Raw genomic sequence first — 19,482 nt, 5'->3', positions numbered from 1 at the left:
TTCTAGAGTGGGAAGCAGGAGGTGAGGGGCTTAGGGAAATAAAGGAATGGCAGGGGCTGGGCTGGAGGTGGAGCCAGGGCCCAAATCTCAGGCCCTTTAGTGTTAAGATGGGTAAACAGAATTCCTGCTGTGCCCTGGCTCCTCACTTTGATTGCTGTCCACACTGGCCTCTGGAAGGGAAGGGCCTCGGGCTTACTCAGATGGTGGATTTGTGCATCTGCAGGCTGGTCCCTGGTGCCTGGCATGCCCACGCTGGCTTTGCGAGACAGCTGTGCCCTGCTTCCGGAGTTGTTCTTCTTTATTGGAAAGTCATTCACAACAAAAGTCCTAGTTTCCTACTGACTTAGGTTATTTCAGAAAGTCTCTATTTTAATTTAATTTTCTGTCCTTTATTTTGTATCTACTATGTGCCTGGTGCTGTGAATATGGCAATGGACATACATACAGTCCCTGACCCACATTATCTCCTAACAGCCCTAGGACAGTAAGGATCCCCAGGTTGGTTTGCAGGGAGGTAGCTGAGGTCTAGGTCACATAAAACCATGAGGTCATGGTTTTGTGCTCAGAACCATGGAGTAACCGTGACCCAGGACAGTGAGTGTCTGGCAGGGTTTCCTCATGCTCTGTGTCCCTTGGCTTCTGCACTCATACCTTATAGATGTACAAACCAGCTTTGAAAAGCCCCAAGTGAACTGACTTCTCAGCGTCATCCGTGTGTAGAGGGCAACCCCTTTTGTAAAGGGGGTAGGTACATTTGATGTGAGTCAGTGCTGTGGGTGTTCCTAACACCTACTTAGTTGCATTGGGATGTGCTTGTTTTGGGGCTAGGGTGCCGCAAGGGTACTTCATGGTGCAGAGGCCCATCTTAAACCATGAAATTCAGAAGGCCAGGTCTGGATCTTGCTCATCCTTTGTCCCCATGCTCAGCATGATGCCGGCATAGGATGTACTCAGTATGACCTCATGGTAAAGAGTGGGTTAATCGGATATGGGGATGAGTCAAGCCTGGCCACTTTCAGATGACAACCCGGGCAAGTGACTTGATCTCTCTGAGGCTCCCTGGGAATTCAGTTAGAGATTTAGCAATGCTGCCATGCTAAGTCAGGGGTTGGCAAACTATGGCCCTCAGGCCAAATCGGGCCTGCTGCCTGTTTTGTATATAGAGTTTTGTTTGAACACAGCAGTGCTCATTCTTTTATGTGTTATCTGTGACTGCTTTTGTAGTTTGGCAGAGGCTATAGAGCCTTCAGAGCTGGCATTTCTACCATCTGACCCCTTACACTAGACATCTGCCGTCCCCTGTCCCCTGTGTGAGGCCCTGAACAATTGATAGCTTGCAGTTGTCACAGCTGTTGTCTTCACCGATACCTTCAGCTCCTTCTACTTCTTACATAAGCTCCCTTTGGAGCAGTGACCTTCTTCTGTTCCTTTGAGCTTCTGGAGAAGCTTTTCACTTGCTTGGTTAACATGTTTGCGAGTCCCTTAGTTTGGATCTTCATAGCTCTCAAGATTTGGGTCAGGTTCCTTCCTAGCCTTTTCCTCCTCGTCCGGTGATTCCTCAGAGTTTGTGGTCTGTCCTCAGAGGTGGCACTTCCTCCACCTCCATCTCTGAAGAGCTCTCCTTTCTGAATGGCTGAGGTTGAGAAATGCTTAACGGAGCCCCTGTAAAATCAGCTGCGTATAGGGGAGCTTGTGAGTGAGGATTCTTCGTGCTTCCAGAAAACCTGGAGGGATGTGAGCACCTGAACCCGGATCACACAGACCCACCCGAACCCTGACTGAGTCCTAGTGCCCTGCTTTTATGGGAGAAAATCGCCTAAAACGTGGAGGTTCCCTTTTCTTACAATTTTTTAATGTAATCTCATTTTGGATCATAAATGTAATACGTGAAATTTATGGAAACATGGGAAATGAAGGAAGCTGAAACAATCAATCCTAATCTTACCACCCACAGCTAACCGTTATTAGCATTTTTAGCATATTTCCTTCCAGATTCCTAATCATGTGTAAATGTTTACATAATTGAAATCACATTGTTTATATAATTTTATTTCCTGCATTTTTACTTATTATGTCATAACCATTTCCTCCAACATTGACTGTACTTCAGAACCATCTGACTTTCATCTGTGCGTGTATACACGCACCCCCTCCCCCCCCCACCCACTCGCCCGCTCAGGCATCATCCATCATCCATTTATCCGTCCATCTAACAGATATTTCCTTAGTGCCTCTTACTTCCCAGACCTGGTGCTAGGTGCCAGGCATGCAGTGGTGAGCCGAAGAGGCCTTCCACTCCCTTTACAGAGATCACAGCCCAGGAGAAAGTCCAGAGAGATAATTATTATCACACTCTCTTATCTTAGACGGCTGTGATAAAATACCACAGACTAGGTGTCAGGCTGCCAGCAGGGTTGTGTCCTCATGTGGTGCAGGGAGGAAGCTCTGATGCCCCCTCTTCTTGTAAGGGCACTGACCTCAACATGGGTGCTCCTCCCTCGTGACTTCATCCAAACCTCCTTACTTCCCAGAGGGCCCCTCTTTTTACCGTCACATTGGGGTTAGGGCTCCAACATTTGAGTTTTGGGGAAACACAAACGTTCAATGTATAGCAAGCATGAGATGATAATGCTTTAATGTGGGGGAAATAAAGAATATGCTGGGTCATCTAGCGAAGGGACCCATCACTGCAGAGGAGCAGATAAGCTTCGCAGAGGAAGCCAGTCCCAGTCATGGTGGTCATCTCTGAGGAGGAAGCACGGGAATCTTGATCTACAAGTTCTTGCTGTAATGGTAGACAGTCTTCCGAGAAATGTGCACTTGAATGGGCTGGAAGGAAAGGAAATTAGTAGTGACCCCAATATTGTTGTACTATGTTATTATCAAGACTGTCCTCCCAGCGTGGAGCACTTTAGAATAAAGTGGGGCGCTGCAGAGGTAAATGCGGGCAGGCTCATTGGGAGATGTTGAGCTTATTCCTGTTCCCCAGAGAATCCCCTTCAGCCTCAGCTACCTCCCTGTAAACCAAGGTTAGGAATCTTTACTGTCTGGGGGCTGTTGGGAGACAACACAGGCGACAGGGACTTAGGGGCGCATCCTACCATGGGGAGTAGTTGGAGATGCTCTTGCTTTCTGAAGATTCAGCAGCACTGCTGAGAAATCCTGGCTACAGCCTGCTTCCTGGTGACTTTGGAGATGATGGAGGTCCACGTGGGTCCAGACGGTCATTGGATTAATGTGCAGAAGGCTGCATGCCTTGTTTAGCAAGGGCAAAACTCAGACCCAGTCCTGTTCCCAGGTTCCGAGCTCACAATGCCACCGCCTTCTGCCTTTCGGCTTGCTTTCTGCGTGTTTGTTTTCACGTGTTTCCCCTAAGGAACGCGTTGTGAGAGATGGCTGTTGTGACAAACTGATTGCACATTGAATTTGCTCATTTAGTTTTGACAGCTGAGCTGGGCCCTAGCGTGGTGTATCCGTAACAAGGGAGTAATGGTACCAATTGCTGGTTTTCTCAAATCTTCCCTGAGTGATTGAAATGGAAGCTGGCCCTCTCTGTTCTGTGAATGTTCAGGGATGGAACTGGTCAGGGGTAACCTGTGGGTACTTAGTGGTGCATTTGTCACCACGAGGATCTCTGAACTTGTTGCAGGGTGAATGTGTGGGTCACAGCCACCTTCCAGAGCGGACAGGGCAGCCACACAGATGTGCAAGGCATGTAGGGGGAGCTCAGCACTATATTATGTCTGTCACACAGGGAAAAAGGTAATCAGGAAATGTATCTGTTTGTATATTTCTTATTGGCTTTTTACTTTTACCCACGTTGGGCAAGCCTATAAATATGCTGATTGCATTTGCCCCTTAAATATGGAAGGCAGTGTTTTATAAAGATGCCTTTTCATTAACAAAGGCCTGCAAGCAAGATAGAATCTAACAAAATTTGCATTACCTCATCTTCATCTGTAAAATGTGGGAGTGATCACTGCCCTATAGGGTTTACCGTTAGGGTTAAATTAGAGAGTCCATGCCTTTGACCTGTTGCCTGGTACATAATAGGTGCTCGATAAGTAGAAGCTATTATTTCTATTGCTATAATAGCTAATTTTGATTCAGGGTTCAGAGTACTTTCTGCATATTAACTCTCTTAGCTGATTTTGTATGCTCTGGAGCACCTGTATTTTGGTCTCTAATCAGAGATGGGCTGTCGATGAGAGCACATGCCCGCCCCTTGCTCCCCTTCCTGGGGGCACCTGCTGTCCTGACGATGAAAACAATTTCATAACCAAATGAGAGCACCACTCAAATGCAAGGTTCCAGTTCAATTCCTAGATTGCTTTCTGAGATATAGTATTACTGTAATAACCCACAGTTCCATTCTTAAGAGGGTCCTGTGCCCCAGTTTGAGGGAGAATTCTGTCTTCATGTGGACACAATGCTCAAAGAGATTGCTCCTAATATAGGTCTCACACCACTGGCTCCCCACTGAGCTTGATTTATTTAGGCTTCCTTTGAGGCTAACTGGCTGTGATAGACAATTTTTAGCCTCCTTCCCAGAGTGATACCTTAAGAGGCTGTCCTCTGTTCTCCCATGCTGCGGGCTTTGTGATGAGCTCATACTCTGAGTGCCACCCAAACGTGTCTGTTAAATTGGAGTTCATTGGTATCTATATTCTTGATTTGATTGTGTTAAGTCTTGAAATTATTTTTCCAGGAGGCATAGAAAAACCCTTCAAAATTTTGATTGTATAATCTGTTTGAACACAGTCTCCGAAAGGGTTTAACCAAAGAATATCAAACTCTGATATAAACAGTTTATCAAAAACCGACAGAGAATTTCTCTTTAACATACAACCACCTGGAGCATTCAAGTTTTGGAGGAAACAGTTGAAGATCTGTTGGCAAATTGAATTTCTTATCATGGTTGGTGGAAACTTATGGCTGGGGAGATAGTATTGGAGGAAAAAGAAGGTATCCATCTATTTATCTGTCTGCCCACCTATCTACCTATGAAATTTTTTTCATGAAAAGGGAACAGAGCTAAATGTACAGGTGAAGGACAAAAGAGTGATGTCTAGGTCACCTGTGTCCCTTTCTGTCAGCTGGGCAATGGTGTTGGCTGAACCTCACCTGGACACAGTGGCTTCTGCTGGACACACTTGGCAGGTGTGAAGGGAGGTAAACAGATGTTTTGCCTTGGGAAAGTGACCAGTCTGATTCAGTCATTGCCCTGTGATATCGCTCATGGACACAGCCTGTACCCCAGAAAGCCCCTTCACCCCACCCCTCCCTGCTAAGCAGGCCTGTTTGGTTATATATTGCTCGCTGACTTCTGCATAGGAAAACCTTCCGGAGTTGCAGTGGTTGGTACAGTCCTCAGGAAGGAAGTGGGGCTCCAGAAGTCTTTGTCAGAATGTGAAGCTTCTCTTCTTTTTTTCACATTTGTATCTGAGGATGAGGTGCGTCTGACAGTGATTCTTGGTTCCTAGAAAGATCCATAAAGCTTAAGTGGCCTGGACCCTGGAGTTATAATATTTCACTCTGATGGAGGGTGAATTACTAATAGGACGAGGAAAGGGGACTGCAATTATTCTGTTGTGAAAGAATGAGAAACATTCTATTGCCTTCCAACTTCATAAAGATTCTCTAAGAATCATGAATCACACGCAGTGGAGACATGCTGGCTTCTTTAAAGGGAGCAGCACATGAACGCCCGATCCCAGCAGTGTGCTGGGGGTTGCATCGTGCTCCCGAAAGTAGTTATGAATGCCACCCCATTTGTAGTTCACCTTATGTGCATGCAGTTACACGATGGGGTCCCTTTGCTTATGTTGGTCCTTCTTCTCAGAATACCCGTTCTCCTTGTCTGCCTGGCAAACTCCTACTCATTCTTCAACACCCAGCTTAGGCATCTCTTTTCTCTGTGCAGCCTGCCTTGACTCTTTCCTCCAAGGAGCAGGGCTGATCACAGACTCCTTTGCAACCCCACTGACCTCAAACATATATTTGTTACATCAGTCCTCACCTCCTCAGACTGTGCCTGGAACAAAGAGGGCCTCAGGGCTACTTTGTTTTGTAGTGGTTTGTTTGCGTGAGCACCACCCTCTGGTTTGTGAACGTCCTAATCACAGAGAGTGTGTTCTCTTAATCTCTGCATCCTCAACAACTAGTGCAGTACCTGGAACATAGCAATAGGTGTTCAGTTGTGCTTAAGGGAATGGATGGACTCGGCACAGTGGCCTGTGAGGAGGATGGGCTGGTGCTGGATGGCAAACTCGAGGAATGGTCCCTCATTGGATTCCACGGTAGCTCTTATCTTCTTTTCAGGAGAGCTCCCATCAGGAGGATTGAGCGGTGGGCCAGCAGAGTCAGTTCTTTGTGTCGACTTGAGGGGAATAGTCTCTCCTAATTAGCAGGTCAGCCGTAGGCGATGTTTCCCTTTGTGCTCTTGGGAGACCAGACAGACTCCATGATAAATGCGACCTGTGAAGGTGGGCCAGCTCAGGGGTCTAGGCGGGGAGCAGGAGCGGGCTGAGCACTAGCCCCAGGATGGACAGCTCAGGGCTCTCCAGTGGTTTTAGGTGGAGGGAATGGAGTCCAGCTGCTCGGGTCCTGGCAAATAAAACCCCAGCAACAACAGAGCAAGGGCTTTGCTTTCTGATGTGATGCTGGGTGAATGCCCACTTCCCTTTTAAATGTCCCACCAAGTTCCCTATATGTCCAGATGGCAATTTGTGGGTGAATAATTTATAACAAGACATCTTATGCATTATGCAGGACAGATTTAAATTATAAATTGGCCTCACTTGGCAGTTTAGGTGGACTTTGTGGTGATAGGCTTGAAAGGCTAAATTGTGGCTGAGTTAGTGTCAGTGAGATGGAAATGAGATGGTTGGCCTGGTCCCACCTGCATGGACAAGATATAGTAAGTGGAGGAGGTCCCAGAGCTCAGTTGAGCCTCTTCTGTGGGTGTGAGCTCAGGGCAGACTGGTCTAGGCACCTCAGTTATTGTCTCTGCAGGGCACATCTTCCTTCCCCCAGGAGCGGGTAGAAGGAGTCACAGCCAGAAATACGGAGCCTCTCCCTGAGCCAGCGGCTTTCCCAGGAGAGGCATGCTGCCCCCTGCAGGTTGTGCTCCAGGTGGGTGTGCTAGTCTCTCCAGTGCTCTACCTGGGGGTGGGAGTGATCTGAGCCAAGGGAATGAGAGGGACAGAAGGGCAAGGGATGCTGCCACAGAGGAGTGTGGAGGATGCTGGGGACATAGTCTGCCATGTTTAAAGGTTCATTACAGGGTCATATCTTTGAAACAAACTGGGGAGTGAAAGGCATAGCAGGATGTTGCTGATTCCAGCTCATGTCCAGGACCGTCATCACAAACATTTACCGCGACCGCCCTCCTCAAGCCCTCACCCGCATGACGGCTCTTTGAGAACACACTACTGTTCTCCATTTTCAGAGGTGGGAATGAAGATGTAGACAGAATCATTTACCCAAGGAGACACAGTTAATAAGTGGCAGAGCTGAGAATTGAAAGCAAATGGCTCAATTACTAAAATATTCAGGAAGTGCCTCCTAGGGGCCAGACCCTCCCCTGGGGCTGGGGTATAGCGGAGACAAGGCAGGCAGACTGTCCCCAGGAAGGTTTTCTCTGGCGGTGGAGACAAAATAAAGCACCTGATATGTGTGGCCCAGGCCCTCTCTCTGAGCATTATGCTGTATTGATTAGACAGTATGTTCAACACGAATCGAAAGCCCGTGGTGTGGCAAACTCTCTGTATCCTGAGAGGCGTGCACAGAGGTGAATAACAGTCCTCCCTTCAAGGAGCCTGGAGTTGGGAGGTGTGGAGAGATGTAGGCACCCAATGAGGTGGCACAGGGCAGGGAATCTTGGAGAGGCCTCCATGGGGAGGCAGCTCCAGGCAGCGGGTTAGCGGCCCACTTTAGGGTATGTGGGGAGGCCTTGGGAAGCAGGAGGATGTTGGATCAGGGTGGTCTGGTTTCAGAGCTCTTGGATGTCTGAACTTGGGTGAAGATAGTGGGAGTGGGAAAAAAAGGGCAGACACATGAGCTTCTTGGAGAAAGCGTCCTTAAACGAACGTTGAGCAGTCAAGCGGGCAGTGCCGGGTGGGAGGGACAATGTGGCTCAGCTTTGCCACATGGTACAGGCGAGGCCAGCAAGTGTCTGCGGAGGGGGCTGTGGACCAGCAATGAAAACTTGGGTGTTCCCCACGTGGAAGTAGATGGGCCTGCCAGGGAGAGAGCCAGGGGACAGAGAACTGGAGAGGGGGTCACTCTGCTGCCCCTGCTGGACCTCGAGCGAGCAAGGAGTTTTAGGTCATGAACTTGCGCTCACCGGGTGTGCTGGGTTCTGGGGACCTTTGGTTTGTTCATTGCTACCGTCTCTATTGGTCAGATCACAAAGTAATTCCCAGGAAGGCTCTGGCAGTAGATACTGAGTTCTAGGGACTTAATAATCTGCGTCTAATAAACGGGCCACCTTATCTGATCAGAGACATTTGTTTCTCACGTGTAAGAGAACCCAGCTGCTGAGGTGTTCGGTGGCCAGCAGAGGCTTGGTGATCAGCTGCCTTCTGGTTTACTGGGAAGCAGCCACTGTGTTCTCTTCTCATCCTGTGTTCCCTTTGGGGAAAGCGTTCCATATTCCATAGTTGCCCTCAGTCAGTCTGTCTTCTCTGACTTGACCAGAACTGCCGCAGTGTTCCATACATCCTGTTCGCTGTGTAAATGCCTCCAGACAGCCTGCAAAAGGAGTCTCCGGTCCTTTGTAAATAGAGAAACTGGCAGGTGTGTGTGGTGTAGAGAGAGAGGAGAGTCTAGAGATGGGTCACTGGAAGGCCCCGCCCCTCCACCTCACACGGGAAAAATCACCCTCTACCTTTCTCTCTCTTTGTTTTGAACTAGAAAAGCTATTTCACTTGTGTTTATAAGAAATGACAAGCTCTCCTTGGCTACAGCCTCTAGGTGTGTGGTATGGCTGCTTTTCTCAGAGAACTTCAGATTTGAATATCCCCCGTTTCTCTCCCCCTCCACTTCTTGCCCCCTCCCCCACTGCTGCTTGCTGAGCTCCTGTGTATGTTGTGCTGGGCACTGTCCTCGCTCTGTAACACTGTGGTCTGGTCCATCCAGGGGGTTTTCTTCAGTGGAAGTCACAGTTCTAGACATAAAATGATTAATTACAACTTGATGAAAAATATGGAAAATTCTTCACAAATTATTATGTGTTCAAGAATGGAGCATCTTCAGCAGCCATGACATATAACTGCCTTGAGGTGAGACACCATACATCCTATTTGTTTTTCTCCCCCCTCCCCCCCCCAAATATTGACTATGCTTGGGGCTCATTAAAATTTCATGAGTGATTAACAGAGATGTCTTTTTAGGTGGAATTTAGTTCTGTGTCTTGAAGAAAAAAATCCAATTCATTGAAATATTTACTGGAACAATAACAACAATAATGGTAGTTGTCATTTGTTGGGGGCCTACCGTGCATCTGTTCTCATTCTAGATATTTCTCCCACCTGTACTCAAACCTTCTCAACAACCAGCAGGGCTGGGTTTTACACATGAGGAAGAGAGAAGGCACAGAGAAATTAAGATACTTACTTCAGGTCACACAGCCATTAAATTGAAGAGAGGGTTCCAACCTTGTTCTTTCTGATTCCAGAGCCTGAGCCCTTCCTGTCTTTCCACATTGCCTTGCTGTTGATTGACCTTTAGCTCTTCCCAGAGCCTTTTGTTAGGAAGCTTCTCAAGCAGCCTCTTAGTTATGTCTTGCAGAGAAATTCTGATTAGAGGCTGAGTTAGGCTGTTGTTTCTCCATGGGTGTCATGTAATTTTGACATTGATGGGTCCTACTTATAGCAAGGTTGTGTAGATATTCTGTGCATTTACATGACAAAATTGTGTCATTTTAGTGTTTTCTTAATCATTTTTTATTTTTCAATTACAGTTGACATACAATATTATATTAGTCTCAGGTGCATATCCCACTGATTAGACATTTATATAACTTACTAAATGATCATCCCAATAAATCTCATACCCAGCTGACACTATACAAAGTTATTAGAATATTATTGACTATATTCCCTATGCTGTACTTGACATCTCCATGATTATTCTGTAACAATGATTTGTACTTCTTAATCCCTTCACCTTTTTCACTTATCCTCCCAATCCCCCTCCCATCAGGCAACCATCAACATGTTCTCTGTATCTATGAGTCTACTTCTGTTCTGCTTGTTCTTTCATTTTGTCTTTTTTAGATTCAATTGTTGATAGATATGTATTTATTGCCATTTTATTGTTTGTATTTTTTATCTTTTTTTTTCTTCTTCTTAAAGAAGATCCTTTAACATTTCATGTAATACTGGTTTGGTGGTGACAAACTCCTTTAGCATTTTCTTGTCTGGGAAGCTCTTTACATGTCCTTTGGTTCTAAATGATAGAGTAATCTTGGTTGTAGGTCCTTTCTTTTCACCATTTTGAATATTGCTTGCCACTCCCTTCTGGCCTGCAAAGTTTCTGTTGAAAAATCAGCTGACAGTCTTATGGGAGGTCTCTTGTAGGCAACTAACTACTTTTCTCTTGCTGCTTTTAAGATTCTCTCTTTGTTTTTAACTTTTGCATTTTAATTATGATGTGTCTTGGATTGGGCCTCTTCTTTGGGACTATATTCACTTCCTGTACATGAAGGCTGCTGACACTTGCCACATTGGAGAGACATTTTATTTCTATATGATTGTGGCAATGTATGTGAACTTACTGGTTCATAGGTCGATGCTCAGTTACTAAGCCACATCGGCCGGGCATGTGGTCACCTCTTGAAATAGTCGTGGCTATGCATTCATACCACTGGATGTCAGGTGTTTTTTCAAAGAGGATGGCTGGTGATGAGACAGAACCAGGAGGGTGTTGAGGACAAGATACCAGAATTTCTTCCTCTCAGGGAATGGAGGGTGTGATAGTTCCCAGTCTGGATTGTGGCCCAGCTTGTGTTCTCCTGTCAGGAGGAGGTGAACAACAGGTGGATTGTGGTTTTAAAAGGGACCATTAGAATAAAACAAAATGACATGACAATGAGAGTGTCTCTCATAGAGGCTGCTTTCCACAAACCAGCCTTGTTGTCACAACCTCCTCCTGTGAAGAATCTGTTGTGTTTCCATTTGATCGATGAGGAGACTGAGAGGTGAGCACCCTGCTCCAGCCCACAGCTGGTGGGTGACATGTCAGTGGTCTGGCTGAGCTCTTTCCATGGCTCCTCTGCTCTGCTGGGAGGGGGAACCCATCCTTTTCTGGCATCTCGTTTCCATCCCCACATCATGCTTCTCAGATGCTCTTGTCTTTATCCAGACTCCACTGACCCTTGGGTCATCTCAGGTGCTGTGGTCTTGGTCAGGTCAGGCTTGTTTTTATACCTATTTTCTGTCACAGATGTGGCCAGTTGGTGAGTCTGCCACTGAGTCAGAGTTTGAAATTATGACCTCCTTCACTTAACTGGGTCCTGATGGAATCAGCTGCCCTGACCTAGAATGAAATCCATTCTTCATATGGACTTCAAGAAAGCATGCATCTTGGTAAAAGAGAAACATATGTTCCTGCCAAATGACTCGAAGACTGAGCAAACGCGATGCTTTTGGTTAGTGGCACTTTCATGCCCACTTTGATGCCAAGCTTTATATATTTTTAAAATTTTGATTTTTAAAAAATATTTAACATTTAACAATGTAAACTAATGTCAAATATATTTAAACATAAAACATGTAACTGCATGGTTCTAAACAGTATTTTAAGCCAATATGTTTAGGTAACGTGGATGCTATGAATAACATTGATGCCTAAATAAATTAAATTTCTTACTCTAATACACTCAATAGCAGTGCTATTTCTCATAGTAAGAGCTGTTTCTTTTCAGAGAGAGTATACCATCCTCTAGTTAACTAGGAATTACAGATTTTCTTTAAGGTTTTTTTTTGTCTTAACCATTTTTAAAAAGCTTTATGATTTTTGAGGTTGATCAGGCTTATTCCCTAACTCCCTTTATGCCCAACTCATCCCTGACATACGAGAGTGCTGGTTTATAAAAATAGCTACCAACATGCCTCTGGGGAGAGGGAAATGGATGTGTATATTGCTTTTCATAACAAGCCTTGTAGAGCTGATTAAGTCGTAGCTACCATATAATGGATGGTTAATATGTGCCAGACTCTGTGTTGAGAGTTGTACTTAGATATTTTTTCATTTAATCTTTTAAAAAAATTGCTGTAAGAACACAACATGGAATCTATCCTCTTAACAGATTCTTGTTTACAATATGCATATATTTTTTACTTTTAATGACACATTTCCCTGTGGTTTTTTTTGTTTTGTTTTGTTTTTGTACAAGGAGTCCCACGTTTTCATTTTGCAACTGAAGATTGCTTCTTTTGAGAACAGGATAACGAAGCATGAATCAGATAGAGCTGCCCCTTCGCTCTGCCCCTGAGGTCACATGACATGCTGGAAGTCCGTGTGTGGGCACTCTGCTTGGCAGTGGCCACCAAGTCCCACCATTTTCTGCCCCCACCTCCTGGGTGTCAGACACGTGAAAGAAGCAGTGTTGCAGCCCTGACACAACTACCCTGAGGTGAACACTACCCAGTAACATGGTTGGTGCCATGTGGTGCCAGGCATTGCTCAGCCAAGTCCTGCCAACACTCCTGGCCCACAGACCTGTCAGATGGTGTTGTTTAAACCAATAAGCTTTGGGTAGTTTGTTTTGCAGTCATGGATACCTGGGATCCTTCCCTTCAGACCTTTCCCCTTGGCCTCAGCAATGCCACCCTCCTGAGGCTTCTCCCACCCTCAGCAGCCCCCTCAGTCTCCTCTGCAGGCGCTTCTTCTCTTGTCTTCCCCTGAAGAGCTGACGTCCCGAGGATTCTCGCCCCGAAGCTCTGTAACGTCCCTTGAGGCGATCTCATTTACATCTGTGGCTTCAGCCATGCCGTTCTCATCCAGCACCTGACCTTCAAACATGTTTCTATTTCAGCTGATAAAAGAGCATTGTCTCTTGACTCTCTATTGCTTGGACACATTTTTCTTCTGAGCTCAGCCCCCATGCATGGGGATAGTGCACCCTCGGCGTGCTGAGAACTGGGCTTCGCATCTTCCCTTGCTTCCATGTTAGAGGATGAATTGTGTTCCTCAAAAAGACATGTTGAAGTCCTAACCCCTCGCACCTCAGAATGTGACCTTATTTGGAAATAGGGTCTTTGTAGAGGCAGTCAAGCCAGGTCATTAGGGTGGGCTCTCACTCCAGTGTCTCTAGTGTTCTTACGAAGAGAGTGAATTTGGACACAGAGGTAGACATGCACAGAGGGAAGATTATGGGGAGAGACACAGGGAAAATGTCATGTGAACATGAAGGTAGAGATTGGGATCATGCGCCTACAAGCCAAGGAATTCCAAAGGTTGCCAGCAGGCCACAGGAAGCTAGGAGAGAGGCCTGGGTCAGGGCCTCCCTCAGCCCCCAGAAGGAACCAACCATGTCTTGGTGGGTTTGACAACCTCAGTCTTGGACTTCTGGCCTCCAGAACTGTGAGTAGCCACCCAGTTTGTGGTAATGGGTTCCACATTAGCCAAGGAAACTAATATACTGCCCCCTCTACCACCCATGCTGTAAACTTGCCCCATCTCCTACAATCCTGTTCTCTGTGAATATCTCCCTCATATCTGCATCTGCTCAAGCCAGAAACCTGAAATCTCAGCTCCCAGGGACCTGGCTGGCTTGAAGTTGGTGCTCAATAATATCGGCTGTTTAAATTGATGCCCTCAAATATTGCAGGTCTCTTGGCAATTACAGATAGCACCCCGAGGATGCGCAGGGTTGAAATTAAAAAGAGATACAAACCCCAAATGTCTTTTGTATCCATCCCGCCCCTCCGTACTTCAGGTTTCTGAGAGAAACGATTGATTTCTTCTCTCAGCCATGGGGCAGGCATATATTGAGAGCCACATGTATGTAAATAAGGTCTCAGCAGCCTGCCTGCCTTTCTATTCTTCAGAGAAATATCGATTTGGACTCGGGAGAGTTACCTAAAAGTCCTCTTTTCACCAGTTTCTTCTTCATTGTGTACGACCGGGAACCAGCGCGCTCAGCGCGTTGAGGTACACATTGTGATCTTTGTAAGGAGTGTTGCAAAGTCGGGCTGAGCTCTTTGTGGAGCTCAGGACGAGGGCAGTTCCGAGCTGTGTTGATCTTAGCCGGTTATTGAAGTTGTTGCAGATGCTTACCTCCGTTTTTCCCATTCAGTGACATTGAAATCGCTGGCCTGCAGAACTGAGTCAGGTTTCCAAAGAGATGTTGTGCTACTCTCCTCTTGATGGTATTTGAACGAGTTCCTGTGCCCCATCCTTTCAGAGCATCGGGCTTACTCTAGGCAAGGGAGGAGCAATAGGATTGTTGCAATTTTATTTTATATTGAAACTACTTCAATGCATTTCCTATCCTTGGCCTATGCAATTTGTTTCTTTTTCTTCTTCTTCTTTTTTTTTTGTCAAAGAAATTATAGTTGTGTGTGGAAGCCCCAAGCAGGGCACCAAGACATCAAAGTCAGCCATAACCATAAAAAGCACATGCAAATCTTTCACATTAATAATTCACAGTTCAGCACAGGCACTGTGGCCCCTGACTGAGGCTGCAGCAAGTAGCAATTTGTTTAGCTTTGGTAAAGGGCACAAAATCACTAAGTTCAGATGTTCTATTTTGGTCTTGCACTTGCTCTTTGGATTGGATTCAGGCAAATAACCAACTTTATAAATGGATATTTATATATTCATCAGGAAGGTCTGATCTGTAAGGGACAGTATTAAATTTGTGAACATTGTCAGTGTCATTATCTTCTGTGGCCTTAATGAAACTATTACCCAAACCCTGAATTCCTGAGTGTCTACCTTCATCCCCTCCACCTTCCTCATTTATTCATTCTGCAACAGTTTACTGAGTGCTAACTTGTGCTAGATTTGGGTTTGGTGCTAGGGATATACAGTGAACAAGATGAGCGTGGCTGCAGTGGTCCCTGGTGGCCCAGTCGTGGCCCACAGCCCAGCAGCGTTAGCATCACCTGAGAGCTGGGTAGAAACTGGGCAGCACAGGTACCACTCCAGACCGACTTAATCAGTTTTAATAAGATCATCAAGTGATGCCTCTTCTTATAGAAGAGCAAGTGCCCATTCAGTGAGTAATTATAATATCAATTATAATATTGAAAAATGCTCACCTGTGGGGCATTGTGAGTGGACAGAGCAGGTGTCTGTGTTAGAATGGGAGGGCCTTGGGGAAGGCTTCAGAAGGAAGAGACAGTTTCAGCTGAAATCAGAGATGGAAGCACGAACCAGCAGAGACTGGGTGGGTGTGTGAGCTGTCAGGTCCCATGTGTGCTCACACGCTGCGGGCAGCGATGGTGGTCTTTGTGGCTGGAGCCCAGAGCCCAACAGGAGGCTGAGCAAAGAGCAGCTGTGACTTTTTGGAGAACTTTAGGCCCTAAAACAAGGAATTTGAACTTTCCCTAGGAAGTTACAGGGAGCCACCGAGGCATTTAATTGGGCTTGGAGTTAAAAACACGATGGGTTGCAGTATAATCACTTTCACTGAGTGTAGGAGATGGGTTGGTGCGGGGGAAGTGGCATGCCACCCAGGCAACAGATGACAGGCTAGGACCAAGACAGAAGGGTGGTTGGGAATCCGTGAGACATGCTTAGGAGGCGGAGCTGGAAGGGCGGGGTGGCAGGGGGGTGGAGAATCAGGGAGCAGCTCCCCGGGAAGAGCTGTTCCCTGGGGCCCAGGACAAGGTCTGGGTAACCTTTCCTGACTCTCTCCTCTATAGACCATCCCACAGGCCCATGCCATGTGAGCTGGGCTATTTCTCTCCTCCCCTCTGTCCACGCTCATCCCCATCTTGAAGACAGGGCCCTGCCTTGCACATTTCTGTTTCCTTACAGTGCCGAGCACAGGGCCTGGCACTCAGTGCTGCCTGGGTTCTCTTCTTGAGCTGTGATCCCCTTTCCCCAAGAACGTGCCCTTCGTAGGTTGAAAGTGACTCTTGGAGGAGCATTGGCGGGAGGGAGCTGTGTCTCCCTGTCGGTTTGTCTTTCATTTGATGATGACTCCTGTCTGTGTGATGTTCCACACTTCAGGCAGCATTTTCATAGCCATCGTCTCATTTGCATTCCTCCTGCCAGCCCTCTGTGCAGGTTGGAAAAGGTTGTGTGTTCACAGCTCAGTGTTAATCAAGGTCTGATTGTCTCAGCCTTTCTCTCTGCCCTGTTCTGACTTCCAGCCCTTTGACTTGGGAGTTGGAGCTGGAAGCAGGTAGAGGCCCCACAGTGCAGAGTTGAGTCAAATTGATTCTGCTTATTTAGGTTGGCTGTTCTGGAGCAGGACGTGGAGGAAGAGGCGGAGTGAGGAGGGGGACAGGTTCCTCCTCACTCTGTGGTTCAGGCTCCCAGGCAGGGATCACCAGGCAGGAGGAGACCACGGGAAACGCCAGCTCCCAGCCTTCTGGGCTTCTCATTTGTTGGGGTCTACACTGCTGTGACCTGACAGGAAGCCCAAAATAACCTGGTGCAGGAGAGGGGAAAGGGAGGCCTTACTAAATGGCCTCTCGCCTGTCTAAAGGAAGAAAGGAGCGTTGGGTGGGACCAACTTGGGTTTGAATCCTGCTTCTGCCACTCCCTAGCTCCATGGCCTCAGCAGCTGTTAGCTTCTCCAAGTCCCCTTCTTCATGATGAAGTGATGGGGACAATCTCTTTCACACAGGCGGCTGAGCACCAGACAGAGATGAATGCGAATCAGTGAGGTGCCCCAGTGTCTGGTGGAGCGCCTGGCACAATGTTAATACATTTGTGCCCCTCATCCTCCTGTTAGAGATGATGTTTCCATCAGACAAGGGAGGGCATCATGCTATAAGTTGTTTTCATATAGAGAGAAAGAGTTCTCAACCTTATTATGTAAAAGAAGCATCAGGAGTTTGTTAAAATATGCATTCCTGGGCTCAGCCCCCAGAGGGTCTGATTGATGTGTAACGGCACCCAGTTGATTCTCATAGGGACCACATTTTGGAAGAGTTTGGGATGGAGCCAGAGCTAAAGAGCCACGCAGCCTCGGTGTCTGCTCCACAAGTACCGCGGGGGATTCTCCCGAGGGAGGGCCTATGACTTTACCAAGCTGCTGGCTACTCTCGGGATAAAGCAAGTATGGGTAACACTGGGCTAAGAGATCCAGGCAATACCCGCCTCTGTGGTGGTATGTAGTGCAAGAGGTTCAAGCAGCTGGGGATGTGTTTAAAAGGCAGACAGGTTTGCTCTAACCGGTTTGGCTCAGTGGATAGAGCGTCGGCCTGCGGACTGAAAGGTCCCAGGTTCAATTCCGGTCAAGGGCATGTACCTGGGTTGCGGGCACATTCCCAGTAGGAGGTGTGCAGGAGACAGCTGATCGATGTTTCTCTCTCATCGATGTTTCTAACTCTCTATCCCTCTCCCTTCCTCTTTGTAAAAAAATCAATAAAATATATTTAAAAAATAAATAAATAAAAGGCAGACAGGTTTGACCCACAAATGGGGAGAGCTCATCAGGATAGAACTCTGTCTTCCCTGAAGGGCTGGCAGTTAGGACTGTGGGTGCCTCGGCCTGGCTAGGTTGCAAGTCCTGGAAACCAGCCGTGTATCCTTGTCTGTTAGAACAAGGCTGTCGGACGGGATACTCGAGTCCTCCCAGCTCTGAAATCACTTGACTAAGAGATTCAGCACAAGTTAAATTAGGCAGAGCTCAATATTTGTTAGCAGGGTGCCCCCAATGTCTGGTGTTCGCATTCCTTTTAAATGTTGCACTATATTATGTGAGTTTATACCGTTTCTGTATTTAATCCATGTTGCTACTTAACTGTGGTGGTATTTTTGTGAGGAAATATAGCATATGTGGTCCATGAGACTCTGCCTAAGAACTTTATTTGAAGTGTTTGTTACCCAAGTCAACAGCACTGCTACCTGGTGGCAGCTTTTGGAATTGCAAGCCCATGCTTTAGAGGAAATAGCAAAAACCTGTATGAAAACAGGGAAGGGGGAAAGGTCTTTTTGTTTGTTTTTGTTTTCCTTTTCTTTTTTCCCCCCATAAAGCAAATTTCCACTCTAGACCAGCTGAAACAGAATTGCTGGGGTTGGGATGCAGAAACTTGCATTTATAGTAAATCCTTCATGTAAACCTTATGCCTGTGGTCGTTTGAAAACCTATTACTCTCTATAGCAGGGTCTCTTAACCTCAGCAACATTGGCATTTTGGACTGGAAAGCTCCTTGTTGTGGGCGCTGTCCTGTGCAGTGTAGGATGTTTGGCAGCATCCCTGGCCTCTACCCACCGAATGCCAGTAGCACCTCCCCTCCCCATTTGTGACCATTAAAATTGTCTCCAGATAGTGCCAGTGCCCCTGTGCCTGAGGGCGAGGGAGGGAGGAGACACAAAATTACTCCCGCTTCAGCACCACTGCTCTGATTGTGCCATGAGCATCCAGCCCATTTCAATGACAGTGCATGTCACAGGGTCACTAAAAGCTAAGATATGTTAACGATCTTCGCAGGAGGTTATTAATGCAAATGTAAATGACTTCTGACTTGTGGAATAAACATCTGGCTTTATGACCTTTGTTTTGGTTTTTAAATAATTATAAAGGAGAGTCCGGGAGGTGGATTGGCATTAACGACTCTCCACATGGACGGGCATCCGATCATCCGCACGGAGGCCACACATGTGCCTTCCTCTGGTCACATGTCAGCTGCTCACTGCTGGGGCCTGGGAGCCCGCAGAACCAGTGGGGGAAGTGTAACCTCTTTTTCTCTGAGAAATACTGGAGTGCTGTGCTGTGTAGTGTGTGAAATATGCTTCTGTACAGCAAATGCATATGTGAAAAGTGTTACAGACGAGAGTCACTGTGGGCAAGACAATGTACTGGGCATCTGTGTGGACCACAGTGTGGTTAGGTGAACACTGCTAAGCCTGTTCCGTCAGGTGGAGAGGACTTGTATACCAGGCCAGTCCCTCCCAGAGGTGAACCTGGGACTTAGCACCTCCAGGGAGAGTCAGTTGGCTGAGAGGCACCTTGCGCTTCCTATAGCAGGGAGAGTGGGGCCTCTGATCTTATTCAGGGACAGAGACAGACATGAGAGCCTGTCCAGGATGAATGACTGGGCGTTGTAGAAGGGAGGGTTGAGACTGATGCTAAAGAGGATTTGTGTGAATAGGCCTCCTGTTTGAGGTGGGCTTTCCTGTGCCAGGGGGAGGGGAGTTTGAACAGAGGCATCTGAGTGGGTTGGAAAGAACCAGGCACTTTCCTAAGGCTCATCCACCAACCCTCCATGCGACCCTGGGGAAGCCCCTACCCTTTGGCCTCACTTCGTCTGCTGTCGAATGGGTGTCCTGAGCGTGGACGTCTCCAAGGCA

This window comes from Myotis brandtii, unplaced genomic scaffold, assembly GCF_000412655.1.
Source record: "Myotis brandtii unplaced genomic scaffold, ASM41265v1 scaffold668, whole genome shotgun sequence".
NCBI lineage: Eukaryota > Metazoa > Chordata > Mammalia > Chiroptera > Vespertilionidae > Myotis > Myotis brandtii.
The sequence above is the reverse complement of the archived record's forward strand: the minus strand, read 5'-3'. Positions refer to the sequence as shown.